Genomic DNA, 22,990 nt, shown 5'->3' with positions numbered 1-22,990 from the left:
GAGACGTAGCCGCAGAAAAAGCAACGCAGTACCCACATCAGAGAAAGGAACCTTACGCACAGTAAGAGAACCAGCTGGGCAACAGGAAACGTGCTCAACAGGAGCAACAACCCAGCAACACAAGAAACCCAGGGGTGAAAACACCCCAACAGCCAAAGACCCATAAACAAGTGTTCCTATGGCACTGCCGCACTGAGAACTCGCGGCCAAAGGAGGCATCGGCTGATGCCCAAGCATACACCTTATAAAAAGTGGAGAAAGTGTGCACGGACGACCAAGGCGCGGCCCCGCACACCTGGGCCACTGAGGCCCGAAGCCGGGGAGGCCCAAGACGAACTCAGAGATTAGGTAGAGTGCGCCTTAACAGGGAAGGGTGGGACCCGTTCCTGCAAGTATAGGCCAGCATAGTGGCCTGTCAGAACCATTCGGTAATGGTCGCGCAGACTCCGAGGTCCCTCAGGAAGGACAAAGAGGGAATCCGACTCGCGAAAGAAAACAGTGGACGACAGGTGAACCCTGATCGCCCAGACAACATCCCAGGAATGCAAAGCAACCCCCTTAGGATGCTCAGGCTTCGCACAGAGCAAAAGCACGACAACGTCCTCAACAAGGTGAAAGTCCGAGACCACCTTAGGGATGAAGGACGGGTGAGGTCGCAAGACCACCCTACCCTTGTGAACCACCGGGTAGGGAGAGCGGCAGGACAATGCCGCCAATACTGACACCCAGCGAGCCGAAGTGATCGCCACCAAAAAAGGGCAATCTGACCCGACAGCAGAGGCAACGACATCTCCTTGACATAGTCAAAAGGGACACGCCGCAACACGGACAGAACCAAGTTCAAGTCCCATGGAGGCAAGGGCGCCCCCCGAGGGGGGGCCAAAAGACGCACACCTCGAACAAGGGTGCAAATGAGGAATGAATGAGACGCCATAGGGCGCCGAAAAAAGAACAGCCAGTGCCGAAACCTGGCCTGGTATCGTGGCCAGCACCAAACGCTGGTCCACACCAGTCTGAAAGAAAGCCAACACTCTTGACACCGAGCATGAGCGAGGGGAGAACCCCCTGGACACACCAGGTAAAGTATGCTTTCCAAGCACGGTAACAAATATTACCAGACGAGGCTTTTCCAGCCTTGAGTAGGAATGACCTCAGGGGAGAGACCCCAGTCCACAGGACCCGGCTTCCAACAGCCAGGACGTTACAGTCAGCGACTGCAAAGCAGGAAGGAAGATCGGTCTTCGAGACAGAAGGGCTTCCCGCAGTGGCAGGTGCCACAGAGGCACGACTGCCATATGAACGATGTCCGTGTGTCAGGACCGGTGAGGCCAGTCCGGAGCCACCAGAAATACTGCGTGCGGTTTTAGGCCAACCTGTGAAGGAACCTTGACCGCAACTGAAGTGAAGGAACGGCATACCGCAGACGAAGCTGATGCCAAAGTGCCACTAACCCGTCCGAGGCGGCTGCCCGAGGATCGCGCGTGCTTGCCACGACCCTTTCCCCCAGGTTGTCCAGCCGAGACGCGAAACAGATCCACATTAGGGGATCCCCACCTCGCACACAGCATCAGGAAGAATTCCGGGCGTAGGGACCATTCCCCCTGGTCCAGGGTCTGGCGGCTCAGATAATCGACCTGCCAGTTCCCCACCCACGGAATGCGAACTCCCGTGAACGCCGGGACGTGAGTCGCAGCCCAAGACAGAACGTTGGTCACTTCCCGGGTCGCTCGGGCACACCCGGAGCCCTCTTGGAGGTTGATGTCAGCCACCGCGGTGACATTGTCCGTCTGTACCCGAACCAGACGGCCCCGAAGTCGTTCTGACCACTGGAGAAGGCAAAGCTGTATCGCTCACCATTCCAGAATGTTGATCGGAAGGGAGGATCCCTCTCCCGACCAAGTTCCCTGGGCAAACAGGACGACCAGAACTCCACCCCAGCCCCGACGGACTGGCAGCCGTGGTGATCACCGACCATAGCAATCGGACGAAAAGACCTACCCCCAGACACAGCCGGGGACTGGAGCCACCACAGAAGATCCCTTCTGGTTTGGCGCTCAAGGAAACCCTCAGAGCCAAGACTGAGGGTGCTTCTTCCCACGTGGCCAGAATCTCCACGTGGAGAGACCGCCTGGGAAAACTGAGTAAAAAGAATCGCCTCGAAGGTCGAGACCACTAACCCCAGGCACCGCATACAGGTCCTGAGAGAGTAGGAACGGGTGTCCCTGAGGGACCTGACCCCTTCCTGAAGAGTCCGGAGCTCTTCCTCCGGCAGGAATACTCTAGCATGAGCAGAGTTCAGAACCATTCCCCGATAGGGAAAGCTAACGAAGGAGACAGCGTCGACTTCGGAACGTTGATGGACCCACCGAACTCCTGAAGCGCCCGTACCGTGGTGGACAGGGCGTTAAGCAGGTCCTGACTGACCCTCGAGCTTAACAGGAGATCATCCAGATATCCCAAAACCGCAATGCCCTGGGCTCTCAACAGGCCCAGAACAGGTGCCAGCACTTTGGTAAGAACCCGTGGGGCCGAAACGAGACCGAAAGGTAACGCCACGGACTGGCAACGGTCCACCGTAATGGCGAACCGAAGGAACCTCTGATGACCTACGAAAATGGGGATGCGAAAGCACGCATCCTTCAGGTCGACAGAGGCCAGGAATCCTCCCGGGCTCAGGGCAACCCCACTGAGTGCAGGGATGCCATGCAAAACTCCCGAACACGCACAAAGCGGTTCAGAGCATACAAGTCCAGGATCGGACGTACTTCGCCCTCCTCACTGGGCACAGTGAGAAAATTGGAGTAAAAAACCTCCGAAAACCTGTCCCGGTGAAGCACCGGGACCACCACCCCCTGGGCCAGGAGATCCTGCATGCGCCCAGGAGACAGCCGAATAATTGTATCTCGTTCGAACGAGTTCCTGAACCCACCTGTCCCGAAGCGGAACAGCCAAGGCTGGACCGTTCTTCGGATTCTAGGGCAACAGAGTGCTCTAGCCCCCAGTGACTCCATTCACCAGAGTATCCAAAGCCTCAAAAAGGCGAGACCCAGCACAGGGAAAAGAATCCACCGTTTTCCGTGACCATTGGTCAGTCGACCAACACTTAAACCAGATCAGTCGACGGCAGGCACCGCGACACTAGACAGGCGTGCCGCGAAAAGGGCCTCACGCAAGGCCACATCGCAAAAGTACATGACCCCCTGATGGAGTAGGTCTACCATAGGCAGCGCAGCTGGCGGTGCAGCAGCGGACACAAGGGTGCGCCAGAGCCCCTCAGTCCAGGCGGTCCCCGCCTGGGCCACCAAGACAGAAGCGAAATAGGTTCGAGCATAGAGCCCGCCACCATACAAGCAAGGCAGGTAAGAGACTCCAACTTCCCGTCCTTAGGATCCCGGAAAACCGGGGTATCCTCAGTGGAAACCAGGGTAACCTTGGTCAACACGGCCCCAGCGTGATCCACCTGGGGTGCCACGCACTAGCGCTCCTCCGTGGAGGGCGCAACGGGGTAAAAGCAGTGTAAACGGACCAGGCACCGTAAAGGGCTTTTATTTTTTTTTTTTAAAAACGCCATTGTTCAATCACAGTGTGATGAAATGCAGTAGGGCAGGGGAAAAAAACCTGCGCCGACTAGCGGGTTCTATGTATCCCAAAGGATGATCCATTATGGGAGGGAGCAGCTCATCTATGAGCGCAAGCTCCTCAGGCGAGTCTGGAGGAGACGTATCAACCCCTTCAACCTCTGCCTCCCCTGTAGACCCCAAAAGGTCCAGAGATGAGCGAGACCCGGAAAGGGGCAAGCCAGGCACAGCAGCCACATCACCATCCGAAACAGAGGAGATAGATAACCTTGCCTGCTACTATGCAGAACGTTCAGCCACCCGCACCTCCATACATGACATCAAAAATGTCACTACAGCGGCCAATTAGGCACAGCGGGGGTTCAGCAGACCCAGGGTCCCCCACCAGGCTGGGGGGAACCAGCTATCCTGATATTTGAACAAAAGGTACTGGCCCTTTAAGCGCCGCGGCAGCTCACCGCAAAGCTCACATATGAATTAGGAAGGATAGCCCAGTAAGGAATGGAGAGATCACCTGCAGAGCGTTGCTACTGATCGCTGCTCCATAGAAAGTGGAAGCGAGGTCACTAAGGCTGAACTATACCTGCAGCAGGCTCAGGGAAAATGGCTGCCCATAGAAACCAATGGGGGCTTCTAGAAAATGGCCGACGACACGTGCTCTGATCGAGCGGCCCGCCACACACAAAAAAATGGCGGCGATCGGCGCCAAAAGCACCGCACTGCAACCCTGTGCGAGGCCCAGGGTGAAACCAGCATATCACACACAGTGAAAATGGCGGACCGCGCGGCGCTCAGCTGCAGCGGTCGCCGCCACACATGTCTGCACTTACATCTCCCAAAGTTATTCTCACAGCGGAGCGAGAGAGGCCCCCCCCCCGCAGCACAAATAAAGGCATGTAACCCCCCATAGGGATCGCAGCAGGGAGCCCGCACACAACAGACATGGGAGGGGACACACAGCCACAGACTGACACCCCAGACAGAGGGTCCCCACACAGAAGGTGCTTACCGTACCGGATGGCGTGGGGAGCTGTCTCCAGGAGACAAACCGCTATCCATAATGACAGGGAGTGCCGCAGCCAGGACGCAGTGGACCGCAGCACGAGACCGCAGAATGGCGTCCAGTGAGGTAGCCACCTCACAGGCAGCATCCCTACAGCGAGCAGGGATGGGTCGTTCATGGCGCCAGGGCGAACCGTAGCTGAACGCTCGATGGCAGGCTGGGGATCCATCTGGCCCTCAGCCCTGGGATCCAGGGCGGCCAGTCCGAGACCCAGCTCCGCATGACACATCTTCATCCGAAGATCCCTAACTAAGAGCTGACAAAAAAACAGCTAGTAAAGTAAAGAGAAAATACTTGAAATAAAATCAAAAAAAGGGTAGAAGGCTGAGACTGAAGCCCCAGCACAGGAAAGCCTGCTACTCCTAAGCTAGGCAAGATCAAACTGAGTTGGGAATGCTGGTGCAGGGAGGTATTGACTAATGGGACAACCCCTAGGGGTGTGTCTATGCTAAAAGCTTTTGTTAACAAATCTTGTGCCTAGCTACTCATGCGGAGCAAAGGTCAATACCCATTGGTGAAGACTTGTGAGGGGGCGGCGACAGTCGGAGGACGTAAGAGAAAGTTTGTTTACAACACACCAAACTATACTCAAATCCTTGTGACCTTCTGAAAAGCACATACAGTACAAGCAATAAACAGCATAACACCTAAAGCACGAGTCCAGCTATACTGAAATTACACCTTGCAGTGGTTGTCCTCCCACGATACAAGGCACTCAGAACTTCATTGGCTGGAAGCACCTGTCCTGTGTGAGGCCTGCACACTTGCACAGTGAGTGACAGGCAGTCAGCCCTATGCCGATGGGAGTCTTGCGGTGCTGCGATAGCTACAGCCGCCTCCGTGCCCGGCAAACAACATGAATGATCCATCCTGGCCGGCGGGCCGGGTTCAGGACCCTGGTGGGCCGCATGCGACCCGCAGTTTGAGGACCCCTGCACTACGAGATTCGTTTTCTGCAAAAAAAAAAAACCTGGTTGATCCTGTGCTCTCCATCTCCCCCTTCTGTTCATGTCTCCAATTCAGCTAGAGATTTCCAGCTGTGACAGCTTGCAGCTTCTCACCCGGGTGCCGCCGCGCATTGTGAATGGTCACGCAGTCTTCTGGGACCTGTGATGTGTCCCAGGTGACTGCGGGGGAAGGGAGGGCCGAGAGAAAAACTTCTGCTCGGATTACCCGTCCAGGTGCTGTAGCATGTTACATCCTAAATAGGGATGTAACATGCTCCCAAGGTGAACTTAGTCTTTAGTAGAGGTGTGCATCTTCACTGGTCTCAGAATTTGATTATCTTGACAATGATTCGATTCTACGATGCATCACAATTACTGCCCATGGTTTTAAAAAAAATGTCAACAGTCAGAAGATTTTTTATTTTATCTGCTCTTAAAAAAGGACACTCCCTGCATGTTGCAAAGCCTGAACACAGCAGACAACAGTATTTATTTAGCACATGGACTGATTGTCACACCAGTGTAGAGGAAACACTGTCACGTATACATGGAGTATAACCTGTGTAGAGGAACACTCATGTATACTCCACTCCATGGCCTCCTCCCACCCCCCCATGGCCTCCTCCTCCTCCACCCAATGTCCATCACCCAATGTCCTCCTCCTCCAGCCCATGTTCTGCATCCCATGTCCTCCTCCAGCCCATGTTCTGCATCCCATGTCCTCCTCCAGCCCATGTTCTGCATCCCATGTCCTCCTCCAGCCCATGTTCTGCATCCCATGTCCTCCTCCAGCCCATGTTCTGCATCCCATGTCCTCCTCCAGCCCATGTTCTGCATCCCATGTCCTCCTCCAGCCCATGTTCTGCATCCCATGTCCTCCTCCAGCCCATGTTCTGCATCCCATGTCCTCCTCCTCCCCATGTTCTGCATCCCATGTCCTCCTCCTCCCCATGTTCTGCATCCCATGTCCTCCTCCCCCCCCCCATGTTCTGCATCCCATGTCCTCCTCCCCCCCCCCCCCATGTTCTGCATCCTATGTCCTCCTCCTCCCCCCCCCCCCCATGTTCTGCATCACATGTCCTCCCCCCCCCCCCCATGTTCTGCATCCCATGTCCTCCTCCCCCCCCCCATGTTCTGCATCCCATGTCCTCCTCCTCCCCCCCCCCCCATGTTCTGCATCCCATGTCCTCCTCCTCCCCCCCCCCCCATGTTCTGCATCCCATGTCCTCCTCCTCCCCCCCCCCCCCATGTTCTGCATCCCATGTCCTCCTCCTCCCCCCCCCCCATGTTCTGCATCCCATGTCCTCCTCCTCCCCCCCCCCCATGTTCTGCATCCCATGTCCTCCTCCTCCCCCCCCCCATGTTCTGCATCCCATGTCCTCCTCCTCCCCCCCCCCCCATGTTCTGCATCCCATGTCCTCCTCCTCCACCCCATGTTCTGCATCCCATGTCCTCCTCCTCCACCCCATGTTCTGCATCCCATGTCCTCCTCCTCCACCCCATGTTCTGCATCCCATGTCCTCCTCCTCCACCCCATGTTCTGCATCCCATGTCCTCCTCCTCCACCCCATGTTCTGCATCCCATGTCCTCCTCCTCCACCCCATGTTCTGCATCCCATGTCCTCCTCCTCCACCCCATGTTCTGCATCCCATGTCCTCCTCCTCCACCCCATGTTCTGCATCCCATGTCCTCCTCCTCCACCCCATGTTCTGCATCCCATGTCCTCCTCCTCCACCCCATGTTCTGCATCCCATGTCCTCCTCCTCCACCCCATGTTCTGCATCCCATGTCCTCCTCCTCCACCCCATGTTCTGCATCCCATGTCCTCCTCCTCCACCCCATGTTCTGCATCCCATGTCCTCCTCCACCCCATGTTCTGCATCCCATGTCCTCCTCCACCCCATGTTCTGCATCCCATGTCCTCCTCGTCCTCCACCCCATGTTCTGCATCCCATGTCCTCCTCGTCCTCCACCCCATGTTCTGCATCCCATGTCCTCCTCGTCCTCCACCCCATGTTCTGCATCCCATGTCCTCCTCGTCCTCCACCCCATGTTCTGCATCCCATGTCCTCCTCGTCCTCCACCCCATGTTCTGCATCCCATGTCCTCCTCGTCCTCCACCCCATGTTCTGCATCCCATGTCCTCCTCGTCCTCCACCCCATGTTCTGCATCCCATGTCCTCCTCCTCCACCCCATGTTCTGCATCCCATGTCCTCCTCCTGCACCCCATGTTCTGCATCCCATGCCCCCCCCCCCCTTCATTCCGTGTAGATGAGTGTATGGTGGGATCTGTATAGTATACAAGGAGGCAAACTGTCTCCTCTCCCTTCCCTCCCTTGAGATGGGATTAGAATGCCCAGAAAGCAATAGATTGCCTGGCTGCCACTGAATATTTGAGCTGTTTTTCCTCCTCTATACCTCTGTGGAAGTTCCATTAGAAGCGCCCTCCCCCTCCTTCTGGCTGTCAGTGTCTTATGTAGACAACTAGACATGGGGAAGATCTGGTGCACAGTGTGGTCTCCCTTAACCACTTCTGGAGCGGAAGATTTTCCTGCTTAATTACCAGGCCCTATTTTGCTATTCGGCACTGCATGACTTTAACGGACAATTGCACAGTCGAGCGACGCTATACCCAAATAAAATTGACGTCCTTTTTTCCCCACAAATAGAGCTTTCTTTTGGTGGTATTTGATCACCTGTGCGATTTTTATTTTTATGCGCTAAAAACAAAAAAAGAGCGACAATTTTGAAAAAAAAAAAAGAGCCCAGTGACGACCTGGTCTATTGCTAAGGTGGACCGCCGTAGACTGCGCACACATTGGCTGCCACCAGCTCCCCTGCAGCCTCCTCCTCTCCGCCGTGCCCGCTCGTTATCTGCTCCCACCATTGATGCACCAGCCTGAAACCTCGGGGTATATGGGGAGCCATGCTGAACCAGCACTGCGGCTTTTGTGTGGGTTCAGCAGACTCCGTACATGATGAGATGTGTTCTAGGGGAGGAGCCTGCGGGGAGAGCAGCAAAAAGCACACAGCCGGCTACACAAAACCCTCACTGACATAGGCTAAGGAAGGTGTTAAAGCACGCCACTAGAAAGAAAAGGAGCCGAGGCTCATCCCCCAATCCAGCTGGTCTCCGCATTGATTATTTTCATCACCACTAGCCTTTAGGGTACTGTCACACTGATCAGTAGCAAAAAAATAAATAAAAAATGGTATACGTGGATTTTGCCACGATTGTGGTGCTTTTTTCAAAGGACATGCGCCTTAAAAACGCACCTCTGCATTGAAAACGTATTCAAAAACGCATCAAAACCACATCTGTGTTGCGTTTTTGCCACATTTTCAATGCATTTCAATAGGAGGTGCATTTGAGTACCTTTGTTTTTAACTGGCCAAACATGCTCCAAGAGCCGAGTTTTTTTACACCGAAATGCTCCAGTGTGAAAACATACACAGAATTTAAAGGGAAGCCTTGTTCTTGAGTTTTCCTGCTGTCTTTTTTTTCCCCCTTTTTATTAATATTATTATACAGGATTTATATAGCGCCAACAGTTTTTAAACACAAAACGCTTTAAAAACTGCTCAGTGTGAATGTGAAAGTAGCAGCAAAACGAAAGAGCAGCTTTAAAATTCCACCACACCAAAACATACGGTACTTTGTTGCACAATTTCACACAAACTTCCACATTGTGCATCAGAAAGCCAATAACAATGAATGGCACCGCTAAACACGTGCAAAAGAGATTTTTTTTTTTTTTGCGTGTTCTACAGGGACCTGTGCAATTTTGCATGCATTCCTACATCCCACAAATGTGAACCCAGTCTTCGACATGTCCAGCTTTCTCCCTGTGTACATCATTACCCCTGCTGCTTTCTAACCTGGAAAATAAAGAACGCCATATGGAGGGGGGAGAGGTGGGAACGTAGATTGTAAGCTCTATCGCACAGGGCCCTCTGATTCCTCCTGTATTGAATCGTACTGTAAATGTACTGTTTGCACTTACATTGTAAAGCACTGCGCAAACTGTTGGCACCAAATAAATGTTGTATAAGAATAATAACCATAAACTAATGCAGTGTTTCTCAACCTTTTTTTTTTTTTTTTTTTTTAACTCAAGGCACCCTTTAAAATGATAGGAAATCTCAAGGCACCCTTCAAATCTATGGACAGTCTTGAAGCACCCCATTCTAAAATGTAAAAAACTATTCTAAAATGTTTCCATAATGCAGCAACATCCACATGTAAGACACCCAACGTTAGAGGTGATTTATTCTTCTAAAGCATATACACCATTGCACACTGGTACTGACTATTATTCCAATGTTTCTCTTCTCCCTCAATTTCTCTCCATCAATCAGCTAATGTGACCCCAGTGCTGAGGGAGAGTGGCACAGGAGGGTCAAACAAGAATGCTGTGGAGGCCACAGACATCCTCCTTATTAAAGAGGAAGTAAAACTTCCTCTATAACTTGTACCTATGATAAGGCTTCCCTTTAGGTAGTTAAATATCTCCTAAACATGTACTGTTTAGGAGATATTTACTTTGCATGCAGCCAGTGACATCACTGGCGCATGCGCTCTGAAGGAACGGCCGCCCGTGCCATTCCTTCAGAGCTCTGTGCTATGAATAGTGGCTCCCGCACGCATGCTCGGGAGTGATGTCATGGCTGCTCCAGGCCAATCAGAAGGTCTAAGGGAAACAAACCCAGAAGACAGACAGCTGAACATGTCGGCTGTGTCACCAGCCAGCGACCGGCTTCATTCTAAGGGATTTCACAGTGAGCTAGTATGTGATGCATACTAGCTCATTATGCCTTTGTCTTTTCAGGTTTTTCCCCCCCCTGAGGTTTACAAACTCTTTAACTGACATCATTGTTTGTTAGGATACCAATGTCTAGAAAGTTGTAATGGGGCATAATGAAAGGTATTTTGCCAAGGCCTCTTGGTTGAAACAGGCTGGAGTACTGCATTCTGATCAGATGCTCCCCATCACTAAATAGAATTATCTACAATAGATATCATTTATATATGAGGTGGATTTACTAAAGGCCAATAAATGTCACACATTGCAGCTGCACTCTATAGGGAAGTTGCTCCAGATTTTAGTAAAGAATATGAGGCTTCACTTTGTAAAGAAAACAACCAGATGCAAGGAATAAAAGGATTGCAAGGAGAAATGAGGCTCTGCATATTTACTAAGCTCTGGAACAACTGCATAGTCGGTTTGCTTTTAGTAAAGGCACCCAGGGAGTACATTGTATGACATATACTCTGTGTATATCACATGGGCAGGGACTGGAGCGCCAGGCCGAGGACGATGAGTAATGATGGGGGGGGGGGGGGGGTGATGTGTGTCTGGTCCATTGTGTCCTCTGTGTTGTGAGGCCTGTACACACACAGCGATCACAGCTGTCCCTATATATATCTGTAGCCGTCCTCCGAGTCCCCCCTCAGGCAGGCGGCAGATTGAGTCCCCTGGATAGAGGGACACAGAGGACGTGGGGGATGGGGAAGTAGGCCTCATCCCGACTAGGAGTGATCCCTGTGAATGTACTCCAAGGTGAAGGCAGCATTGAGCGTCCCCCATCTCCAGCCCGTTCTCTCACCTTCCGGTCTCCGGTCAGGATGCAGAACTCTTCTTACACGGCCGTGTCCGGGTTTCCTCCTTTCTTTCTGCGAGGAGGAAATACCGTGCAGCAACAACCTACGGGCCTGTGTCGTCACTTCCTGTCGTAGCCGCCAGCTTCTCCCGCCCCCTTCGCTCCCGTCCGTCTGGCTGAGGGAGGAGTCGGTGCTGCATGGGTCACGTGGTGTCATTTGCGGTTTCCCTATTGGTTCCAATCTGTTTTCGAAGTGATATGTGCATGTGTGTGTTGTGTATGCATTGTCATGTATACGGGTGCTGGGCTGACAGTGCAGAGAGAACCCAGCCTGGGCCCCTTGTGCATATTATTCAATGAATAATGCTAGCTAGCCAACTGTTATCAAAGCCAAATAAAAAGTCTGCGTATAGCAAAACCTTTTTCCGCAATTTGGATGGAGTTGGGAAAGGTAGAACTATGGGCAAATCTTTTTTCTCTCATTTTGGATGGAACAAGAGAGGGTTAAAACCCCTGTCAGATTCTTTTCACCATCTGTGTCCAGTGGCAGAGATTTAACTTCACTTCCTGGCCCATAGCCAAATAGGAAGTGAGAGGAAATACCTGCAAATTAAAGGAAATCCTTGGGGGCACCCCAGGTCACCAGAACTAGTGTCCCCATCGGAAAATGTCCCCTCTATTACTTTTCGGGGGACAACCCAAAATTTGGGATTTTCTCTTACTTTCACTTTCAATGATAATGGTAAACAGGACAAATAGAGAGGGTGAATCTCCCTAACGGGGACACAGACAGCAATGAAAACTGACAAGCCTTCTAATCCATCTCTCTATCCTAAACAAAAAAATACGTTTTGCCTTTAGTTATACTTTAAAACAGAAAAGAAGGTAAACTTATTAAAAAAAATAAATGTAGTATGTGAGGGTTAACCACTTAAGCCCCGGAAGATTTTACCCCCTTCCTGACCAGGTCCTATTTTGCGATTCGGCACTGCATGATTTTAACGGACAATTGCACGGTCGTGCGACGCTGTACCTAAACGAATTTGACGTCCTTTTTTTCCCACAAACAGAGCTTTCTTTTGGTGGTATTTGATCACCTGTACGATTTTTTGATCATGCGCTATAAACAAAAAAAGAGCGTCAATTTTGCAAAAATAACAATATTTTTCACATTTTTTATATGAAATTCCCACAAAAAAAAATGTAAAAATCAAAATTTTTTAACATTTTAGGCCAATTTGTTTTATGCTACATATGTTTGGTAAAAAAAAATCGCAAAAAGCGTATTTTGATTGGTTTGCGCAAAAGTTATTGCGTTTACTAACAAAGGGAAAGATTTTTGTCATTTTTGTTGTTTTTTTTTTTTAACGAGTAATGGCGGCGATCTGCGATATTTTTGGCGGGACTGCGACATTGCAGCGGACAGATCGGACCCTTGACTGACATTTTTGACACTTTTGGGGTTACCAGTGACATTACTGCAGTAATCAGTGCTATACATATGCACTGTTACTGCAAAAATGACACTGGCAGTGAAGGAGTTAACTCTATCGGAGAGGGAGGGGTTAAGTGTGTCCCTAGGGGCGTGTTTCTAACTGTGTGTAACGCTCCTGCGTTTTACGTATGATGTGGATTTTCAGCTGCAGAAATATTCCACTTCAGTAGTCATGTAGAGAAACGCTGAGACACCATTCCCAACTCTCAATGACTCATCATGTGTGGATGATCTCAATTCAGCAAGTAAATACACACACTCAATAAGATGTTTCCTAGAGTGACTTATGTATATAGTAACACAGTGATGATAGGCTGAAGAGACAGGTTGGGTAGAGATGGTAGATGACAGACACTTGAAAGGAAATGTTTCTTGAAAGTAAGATAGTAGCAGATGGGATGCAGATAGGTTTAGCAATCATGTATGGTAGCAGATGACAGAGTAGCAGGTGGACATACAAGAGAGATCAACCCAGTGCAAGAACAGGTGGTAGTAGGCTCAAGAGCTAGCAATCTTAGATAATGCAGATGTAGTAATAGTCCTTAGTATGCAGAGCTAGATAGTGTAAGCTTTAGTATAAAGGTTATAGAGGTTTCCCCTGTGGGGTACTTATCACTAATAGCAATGTAGCAGAGGAGAGGTTCGGCAAGAGTGGATGATCCGGTAGCGGGATACAGGGATCAGCGCAGCGTGGTTCCGACAGCGAGGTATGCTTGCAAGCATGAGAGCTTCAAGACAGGTTAGCATCAAGGCACAAAGCAGTTTGAACGAACACATGTGAGTGAGAGCCGGCGATCTAAATAGCCATCCAGTCCGGCGCTCAGTGATGACAGCATCAGTCTTAAAGGTGTATGCGCACCTTACCAAAAGAGAATGGTGGGGCGCATACACTTATGAAAGAGTAATTAGGGTACCCAAAGGTACCAGAACATTACAGTACCCCCCCCTTAAGGCCGGCTCCTGAAGGCCTCTGGAGCTGGTTTGTCTGGGTACTTCGCATGAAAATTGCGGATTAATCTAGAGGCATGTATGTCAGAGGTGTTTAGCAAGGTGTCGTCTTGGGGCCCATAGTTCTTCCATCGAACCAAGTACTGAAGTCTTCCTCTGTGGATACGAGAATCCAGAATCTCTTTTATCTCATATTCTTCTCCACCTTCAACTTGTACAGGAGGAGGAGGTGGGATAGTAGGCCTTATTCCTTGGTCAGGAACATGGGGCTTCAGTAGTGACACATGGAAAATGGGATGTATTTTGAGGTCTATTGGCAATGTAAGCTGTACTGCAGCTTTTCCAATAAGTTTCTTGATTGGGAAAGGTCCCAAGAACAGAGGTCCAAGCTTTTTGCTAGGGATTTTCAGTCTTAAATTTTTTGTTGAGAGCCAAACGAGGTCCCCGATTGCGTACTGAGGAGAAGGTCTTCTGCGAAGATCATAGTACTTCTTTTGTTGACTATGAGCGTGTGCAATGGTAGTATTAAGCAAACCCAGAGAGTCCTTTATTTGGGTAAGATAGTCTGAGGCTACTGGGTTATTTGAAGGAAGGATGCGGGGTGGAAGAATAGAGGGATGAAACCCATAGTTCAAGTAGAACGGACTCTGCTTGGTCGTACTGTGGGTTGCGTTGTTGTAGGCAAATTCTGCCAGAGGGAGAAGATCTGCCCAATCATCCTGTTGGTAAGAAGTGCAACAACGTAAATATTGCTCGATGCATTGGTTGACTCTTTCAGTCTGTCCGTTGGTCTGCGGATGGTAAGGAGAAGTGAGCTTCCGCTCGATCCGTAGTATGTGACATAGTTCTTGCCAGAACTTGGAAATAAATTGTGATCCACGGTCAGACAGAAGAGTTTTTGGGATACCATGTAACTTAAAGACATGTTTCATCAGGAGTTCTGCCGTTTGTTTGGACGAAGGTAGTCTGTGAATAGCAATGAAATGTGCCATTTTTGTCAGATGGTCCACTGACACTAAGATGGTATTAAATCCTTTGGAAGGAGGCAATTCCACTATAAAGTCCAAGGACACAACTTCCCATGGAGTTTGGGGTATTGGTAGACTGCATAGTAGACCGGATGGTCTCGTAGTGTCAATTTTGGACCTGGCACAGACATTGCATGAAGAGACGAATTTTTGTATAGATGTTTTCATGTCAGGCCACCAGAATTGCCTGGTAATCAGATTAAGAGTCTTTGTCATACCCATATGTCCTGCCATAGGCACATCATGCGATAATTCCAAGATCTTGGTGCGTATGGTAGGTGGTATGTAAAGTTTGTCGTTGTAGTAGAGGAAGCCTTCTGCATCAGTATTTAGTTGTGGTGGGGGTGAATCCAAACTTATACCATGCAAAACCTCTTCCTTCAAGGAACGGACAACTCCAATAATGCGTTTGTGAGGTATTATAGGAACGGAAGGGATTTCGAAGTAGTTTTCTTCAGTTAGTCGTGATAGTGCATCCGCCTTTTTGTTCTTATCTGCAGGTGTGTAGGTCATTAGGAAGTTAAACCTTAGAAAGAATAGTGACCATCGTACCTGTCGGTGAGAGAGAGTTTTGTTAGTCTGAAGATATTGGAGATTTTTATGGTCCGTGTATATAAGTATTGGTAATTGGGTGCCTTCGAGTAGATGTCGCCAATTCTCCAGAGCCAATTTTATAGCAAGCAGTTCCTTTTCACCCACGGGGTAATTTATCTCGGGACTGCTTAGGGATTTAGAAAAAAAGGCGACTGGATGAAGTGGTGAAGTGTGAGTTGGTCGTTGGGAGAGTATTGCTCCTACTGCCATGTTTGACGCATCTACTTCCAGAATGTATTGGAGGGATGGGTCTGGATGGCGTAATATGGGAGCAGAAGTAAACCTTGTCTTTAACAGGTGAAAAGCTTTATTTGCTTCATCTGACCATTTGAATGGTTTTTTAATGCTAGTGAGCTGTGTGAGGGGTCTCACAATGGCAGAGAAGTTTCTGATGAACTTCCTGTAGAAATTCGAAAATCCAAGGAATCGCTGTAGCGCCTTGCGTGTGGTTGGTGTAGGCCAATCCTGAATGCAGGATATCTTACTCATGTCCATCTCGATTCCTGTTTTGGATATGATATAGCCTAGAAACAGTACCTCTTCTTTATGAAACAAGCATTTTTTCAGTTTCACATAAAGGTTGTGTGCAAGCAATCTCGATAATACTAGTCTTACATGTCTTATGTGTTCAGACAGGGATCGTGAATATATAAGTATATCGTCCAGATATACCACAACACAGACATCTAGTAAGTCTCTGAAAATATCGTTTATAAATCGTTGGAAAACTGCAGGGGCGTTGCATAGCCCGAATGGCATTACAAGATATTCGAACAATCCGTATCTGGTTCTGAATGCAGTCTTCCACTCGTGTCCAGCACGGATTCGAATGAGATTGTATGCTCCTTTCAGATCCAATTTTGAAAAATAGGTAGCTCCACGCACCTGCTCAATGAGCTCAGGGATAAGCGGTAAAGGATAGCGATCTTTTATTGTAATAGCATTCAATTGCCTATAGTCGATGATAGGCCTGAGACTTGAGTCCTTATTGCGGACAAAAAAGAGTCCTGCTGCTGTGGAAGAAGTGGAAGGTCTAATAAAACCTTTCTTCAAATTCTCATCCAAATAGTCTTTGAGATGGGAAAGTTCATCCTGTGAAAGAGGATAAACATGACCGAACGGCAATTTGCTATTTGGGAGTAGATCAATGCTACAATCATAGTCTCGATGGGGAGGTAGTGCTTGAGCATTTTTCTCAAGAAAAACCTCAGAGAGATCCTGATAACATAGTGGTGCAATCTCATCTGTCACCACAGACAGGATCTTCCCGAAAGACGGGAGGTTACACGTACCCTCGCAATAGCAAGAGAGGAAGGCCAGGGTCCGTTCCTTCCAATCTATGGTTGGTTGATGTGTGTGCAACCAGGGAAGTCCCAACACAATGGGAAAGTGGGGTGAAGGTATTAGATCGAAGGTAGTGGTCTCCATATGAGACCCGTTAGTAGTGACTAGGAGTGCCTGTGTCTGATCAGTGATCGGACCAGAGGATAAAGGAACACCGTTAATAAGACTTACTGAGACAGGTTTAAGTTTAGAAATAATAGGAACTTTATTTAAAGCAGCAAAACGTATGTCAATATAATTTCCACAAGATCCTGTGTCAATCATGGCCTTAGTAGTAATCCTGTTCTGGTCCCACTGTAATATTAAGCAAACAGAAAGGTAAGGGTTAGTGATTGAAGTTGTCAATCCCCCTAGGAGGACATGTGAACACTCACCCTTCTTTTTGTAGACTAGGGGACAGACGTTTATCTTGTGATCCGGGGATGCACAGTACAAGCAGAGATTACCAGATCGTCTTTTGGCTCTTTCCATAGTTGATAGAGGCGGGCGTATGGTTCCTACCTCCATAGGAACGGGGTCAACGGCCGAAATCCGAGAAGAACTGGATAATGGCATTCCCATTTTCTCAGCCTTTCTTTCTCGTAGTCTTCTATCTATGGTGATACTGAGTTGTATCAATGCATCCAGGGTTTTTGGCAGATCCGCTCGGGCGAGCTCGTCTTTAACGGCCTCTGATAGGCCAAGCCTAAATTGGGTTTTCAGAGATGCATCATTCCATTCTGAATCAAGGGTCCATCTCTTGAATTCTGCGACAAAGTCTTCTACAGGTCTCCTACCTTGTTTCAAGGATCTTAATTGAAGATCGGCAGTACTCTGCCTATTGGGATCATCATATAGGCTAGTGAGTTCTGCTAGGAACAAGGCATAGGATTTGAGAAGCTGGTCGTTTTTCTCAAAAAGAGAGTCTGCCCAGGCCCGAGGATCGCCTGTTAGGTAAGAAATAATAGTACAAACCTTTATGTGATCAGTAAGGTAGGTACGGGGTTTTAGCAAGAAAAGTAACTCACATGCGTTTTTAAATTCGCGAAATTTTTTGCGATCGCCTGTAAATACCAAAGGAGGATTTATTTTGGGTTCAGGGGACTGAGCAGTGGTAAGTTGTGTCAGTCTAATTACCTGCTGCGACAGAGCCTGATTGTCTTCTTTTAATTCAGCAAGTGCGTGTATTAACGCAGTTACTTGCTGTTTTAATTGTGTCATCTGAGTGGTTATTTCTGCTGAATCCATTTGTGGTTCGTTCAATCTGTAACGCTCCTGCGTTTTACGTATGATGTGGATTTTCAGCTGCAGAAATATTCCACTTCAGTAGTCATGTAGAGAAACGCTGAGACACCATTCCCAACTCTCACTGACTCATCATGTGTGGATGATCTCAATTCAGCAAGTAAATACACACACTCAATAAGATGTTTCCTAGAGTGACTTATGTATATAGTAACACAGTGATGATAGGCTGAAGAGACAGGTTGGGTAGAGATGGTAGATGACAGACACTTGAAAGGAAATGTTCTTGAAAGTAAGATAGTAGCAGATGGGATGCAGATAGGTTTAGCAATCATGTATGGTAGCAGATGACAGAGTAGCAGGTGGACATACAAGAGAGATCAACCCAGTGCAAGAACAGGTGGTAGTAGGCTCAAGAGCTAGCAATCTTAGATAATGCAGATGTAGTAATAGTCCTTAGTATGCAGAGCTAGATAGTGTAAGCTTTAGTATAAAGGTTATAGAGGTTTCCCCTGTGGGGTACTTATCACTAATAGCAATGTAGCAGAGGAGAGGTTCGGCAAGAGCGGATGATCCGGTAGCGGGATACAGGGATCAGCGCAGCGTGGTTCCGACAGCGAGGTATGCTTGCAAGCATGAGAGCTTCAAGACAGGTTAGCATCAAGGCACAAAGCAGTTTGAACGAACACATGTGAGTGAGAGCCGGCGATCTAAATAGCCATCCAGTCCGGCGCTCAGTGATGACAGCATCAGTCTTAAAGGTGTATGCGCACCTTACCAAAAGAGAATGGTGGGGCGCATACACTTATGAAAGAGTAATTAGGGTACCCAAAGGTACCAGAACATTACACTGTGATTGGCTGTGGCTACTAGTGTAAGAACAGAGACCAACGGTCCTACATAGTAGAACCGTGTGATCTTCATTCTTACACAGGGAAGAATGACAGGCGGCTTTGTTTACATCAGCCGCCTGCCTTTCTTCTGGTGTAACGGAACATCGCGAGTGCCCGGTGGACATCGGGTCCGCCAGGCACACGCGCGGGGGGGTCCGTGACCGCACGATAGCGCGCCTCCGGCGGCGCGCGCTCGCTCCCTAGACCCTCACAGGCTAGCGACATAGACCTAAGTCGCTTTGCCTGTGAGGGGCTGACCGCCGCAGTAAATAGTCGTGCGGCGGTCGGCAAGCGGTTATAGGACCCTGTCAGTTATTTTATTGTTTTTTTTGCCATCTGTGTCCCATTGAGGAGATTTTCCTTTGCTTTCTGTCCCACAGATAAAAAATAAAGTGAGAGGAAATCCTTCAAAAGTGAGGGAATCCCTGGTAGTCACTAGAACTAGTGTCCCCATTGGAAGATTTCCCCTCTAAACTTGTTCTGGTGAGAACCCAAAATGTGAAATTTCTTTCATGTTCACTTTCAATGATAATTGTAAACAGGAGAGGGTGATTCTTCCTAAAGGTGGCACAGACAGCAATAAAAACTGACAGGTGCTCCAATCCCTCTCCATTCTATCTAAAACTTTAAAAACATGTTGCCTTTGACTATATTGTAAAACCCCTGTCAGATCTTTTTTTTCTGCTGTCTGTGTTCCATTGGGTAAATTTCCCTTCACTTCCTGTCCCAGAAACACAACAGGAAGTACATGTCCCAACTTGCTTTTGGATATCTCTGGAACATTTGTGCTCCTCTTACCTCTTTACTCTTCTAGGCTCCCACCTGACCACTCCCACAAAGCTGCCTCTCTAAGGTGCTCCGTGCCCCAGTCACATGCCTGTCCTCTCCACATACAATGCAGGATTAGTAGCCATTCATTGTACATGATAACACCAAGGGAGCACACAGAGAGGGGGTAAAGTAAGTAAAACAGCCTCTTCATTTCCCCTACACCTAACCAGCCTTTCAAGAGGCACTGAAAGGGTTATTTTTTTTCTCCATCCCAGAGTTGGGATGTAAAAGTGGGCCAAACGTAATAGAATAAACATTTCTTAGGAGACATACAGTATGTATTTACTGAGGGCCAGGGGTGACCCTTGCTCTTCTGCTGCTTAAAGTGAACACCAACCCCCCCACACACACACACATTAAAGGGTTTACTTTACAGAAAATATGTAAAAGTGACCTAACACTGGTCCCACTCCAGATCCCCACAATGCACCTTCCATGTGACAGCGCCAACCAATTCGAATCCATCCTGGCAGCATTGGACAGAAAAGAGGGAAAGCAACAGAGGTTTCAAATCCCCAAACCGGTGGATGGGCTGACAGCTCAGGATCGCGGTAGGTAAGTCTGATGTTAGGTCACCTTTACCGATTTTCTGTAAAGGTGAACTAACACTTTAAGGTCCGATTCATACTACAACACTTGTGTCAAACAAAGAACCTGGCACTCAAGGCCATTTTATGTGGCCCTCACAATCAGGGGAGGGGTGAAAGTGAGATGTGAACAGCCTGTGAAAGAGAGCGGATTCCTGGACGCTGTGCCCTTAAACCCTGCACTAATTTTTGGAAAAAAAAAAAAAAAACCCTGCACTCTGTATGTAGCGCACCTCTGAATTCTGCACTCTGTATGTAGCGCACCCCTGAACTCTGCACTCTGTACATAGCACACCCCTGAACTCTGCACTCTGTATATAGTGAACCCCTGAACTCTGCACTCTGTATGTAGCGCACCCCTGAACACTACTCTGTACATAGCACACCCCTGAACTCTGCACTCTGTATATAGTGAACCCCTGAACGCTGAACTCTGTATATAGCACACCCCTGAACTCTGCACTCTGTATGTAGCGCACACCTGAACACTGCACTCTGTATGTAGTGCACCCCTGAACTCTAAGCTCTGTATATAGCACACCCCTGAGCTCTGCACTCTGTATGTAGCGCACACCTGAACACTGCTCTCTGTATGTAGTGCACCCCTGAACTCTGAACTCTGTATATAGCACACCCCTGAACTCTGCACTCTGTATGTAGCGCACACCTGAACACTGCACTTTGTATGTAGTGCACCCCTGAACTCTGAGCTCTGTATGTAGCGCATTCTTGAACTCTGCGCTCTGTATGTAGCGAAAATCTGCACTCTGTATGTAGTGTACCCTGAACTCTGAGCTCTGTCTGTAGTGCACCCCTGAACTCTGCTCTCTGTATGTAGCGCACCCCTAAACTCTGCACTCTGTATGTAGCGCACCTCTGAATTCTGACCTCTGTATGTAGCGCTCCCCTGAACTCTGCACTCTGTACATAGCTCACCCCTGAACTCTGCACTCTGTACATAGCGCACCCCTGAACTCTGCACTCTGTATATAGTGAACCCCTGAACTCTGCACTCTGTATGTAGCGCACCCCTGAACACTACTCTGTACATAGCACACCCCTGAACGCTGAACTCTGTATATAACACACCCCTGAACTCTGCACTCTGTATGTAGCGCACACCTGAACACTGCACTCTGTATGTAGTGCACCCCTGAACTCTGAATATAGCACACCCCTGAACTCTGCACTCTGTATGTAGCGCACACCTGAACACTGCACTCTGTATGTAGTGCACCCCTGAACTCTGAGCTCTGTATATAGCACACCCCTGAACTCTGCACTCTGTATGTAGCGCACACCTGAACACTGCACTCTGTATGTAGTGCACCCCTGAACTCTGTATATAGCACACCCCTGAACTTTGCACTCTGTATGTAGTGCACACCTGAACACTGCACTCTGTATGTAGTGCACCCCTGAACTCTGAGCTCTGTATATAGCACACCCCTGAACTCTGCACTCTGTATGTAGTGCACACCTGAACTCTGCACTCTGTATGTAGTGCACTCCTGAACTCTGAACTCTGTATGTAGCACACCCCTGAACTCTGCACTCTGTATGTAGCGCAAATCTGCACTCTGTATGTAGTGTACCCCTGAACTCTGAGCTCTGTATGTAGTGCACACCTAAACTCTGCTCTCTGTATGTAGCATGCCCCTGAACTCTGCACATAACGCACTGGTATTTATTGCCCCTTTAATATCCTTCCACTGTCCAATTTGGCCACACCCATCATTTAATGCAGTTTGTTGGGGGTAGGGGGGGTTGTGGTATTCTCTGAGAAAAAAATAAATTCATATAGTCTTCCATCCCAACTAGAGAGAAAGGTGGCAGTGATTTATTTTGGGGGGCTTGGGCTGCTACCTCTGGATATGGCCCCAATGTTGTTTCTGACACCTTTTTCGGTGTCACAGATACACCAGTTGGGTTACATCCCCACTCACCATTAGCATACAGCAGCAGCCCTGAAGAAGGGGGAGTCTTTGTTCCCCCGAAACGCATTGGCTTTATCATGTTTTGCTACATTCAATAAAACGACTACATATTCACCTTCATGCACCATTCCACAGCTGTCTGTGTGACCCTACATTACTATGCAAAGCTGCCATAAATAGAAATGCATGGTAGTGTGTTCTTTCAAGAGAACTTGCCACCCTGCCCTAAGAGGAATACAGTATGTGAGTAAGTGTAGCTCTATTCATTTTCAGAGCAGATGGAGTTTAGATTCAAACTGAAATTCATTTTAGATCCTAACCTGGCTGATGATCACAAAGAGGACATGATAAGAACATATGAGGTAAGAATAGGCCAATGCCTGCTCTAGGGGGAGTGGAGGATTTAGTATAAACAGCATTTATCTGCATGGCACCCCTGGGCACAGGTCATTATTATGAACATGTGCCTTTATTACTGACATATCCAAATTTCTGGGATCTGTGGATGATTGAATTCGGTCTATGGGGCTGATCTGTGAAAGCTAAGAGATCGAAAGCAAAAGCTGAGTTGTGGCCCATGGCAATGAAATAGAAAAAGGGATCTGGTTGCTGTTGGCTTTTGCTCCAGATTTTTTAGCTGTAGTCTTTAAAATAATCAATACAGTCATCATAGGGTGCCTAATGTCATGGCAATACATCCATAAAAACATAAAAGTTTTCCCCAATGTTTTTGACAGTTATCAGACAATAATACACTATAATCATAGCACTCTTTTAAATTACCCAACATCATTTATATATACAAACCAATAGTTACGAGGGTGCTGTGGCATAGCATAATGTGCTACACTTGTGGGTAGGATGCAGCATTGTGCACTGGCGGCATAGAATACACAGAGGCAGAGGTGAATGGGAACA

General features: G+C 48.6%; 1 protein-coding gene across 1 annotated transcript in view; it reads right to left on the bottom strand.

The window, feature by feature from the left end:
- The window catches only part of FAM168B (family with sequence similarity 168 member B), a 41,928-nt gene extending 30,601 nt beyond the window's left edge, over positions 1-11,327 (bottom strand). Inside the window, exon 1 of the mRNA XM_082252446.1 lies at positions 11,198-11,327. The gene's annotated coding sequence lies outside the window, so the exon portion shown is untranslated. The remainder of the gene's footprint in view (positions 1-11,197) is intronic.
- Between the last annotated feature and the right edge of the window lie 11,663 nt (positions 11,328-22,990).

This window comes from Pelophylax lessonae (genome assembly GCF_965119305.1).
Source record: "Pelophylax lessonae genome assembly, chromosome: 3".
Lineage (NCBI taxonomy): Eukaryota > Metazoa > Chordata > Amphibia > Anura > Ranidae > Pelophylax > Pelophylax lessonae.
Note: the sequence above shows the minus strand (reverse complement) of the source record. Positions and strands in the feature narration are given on the sequence as shown.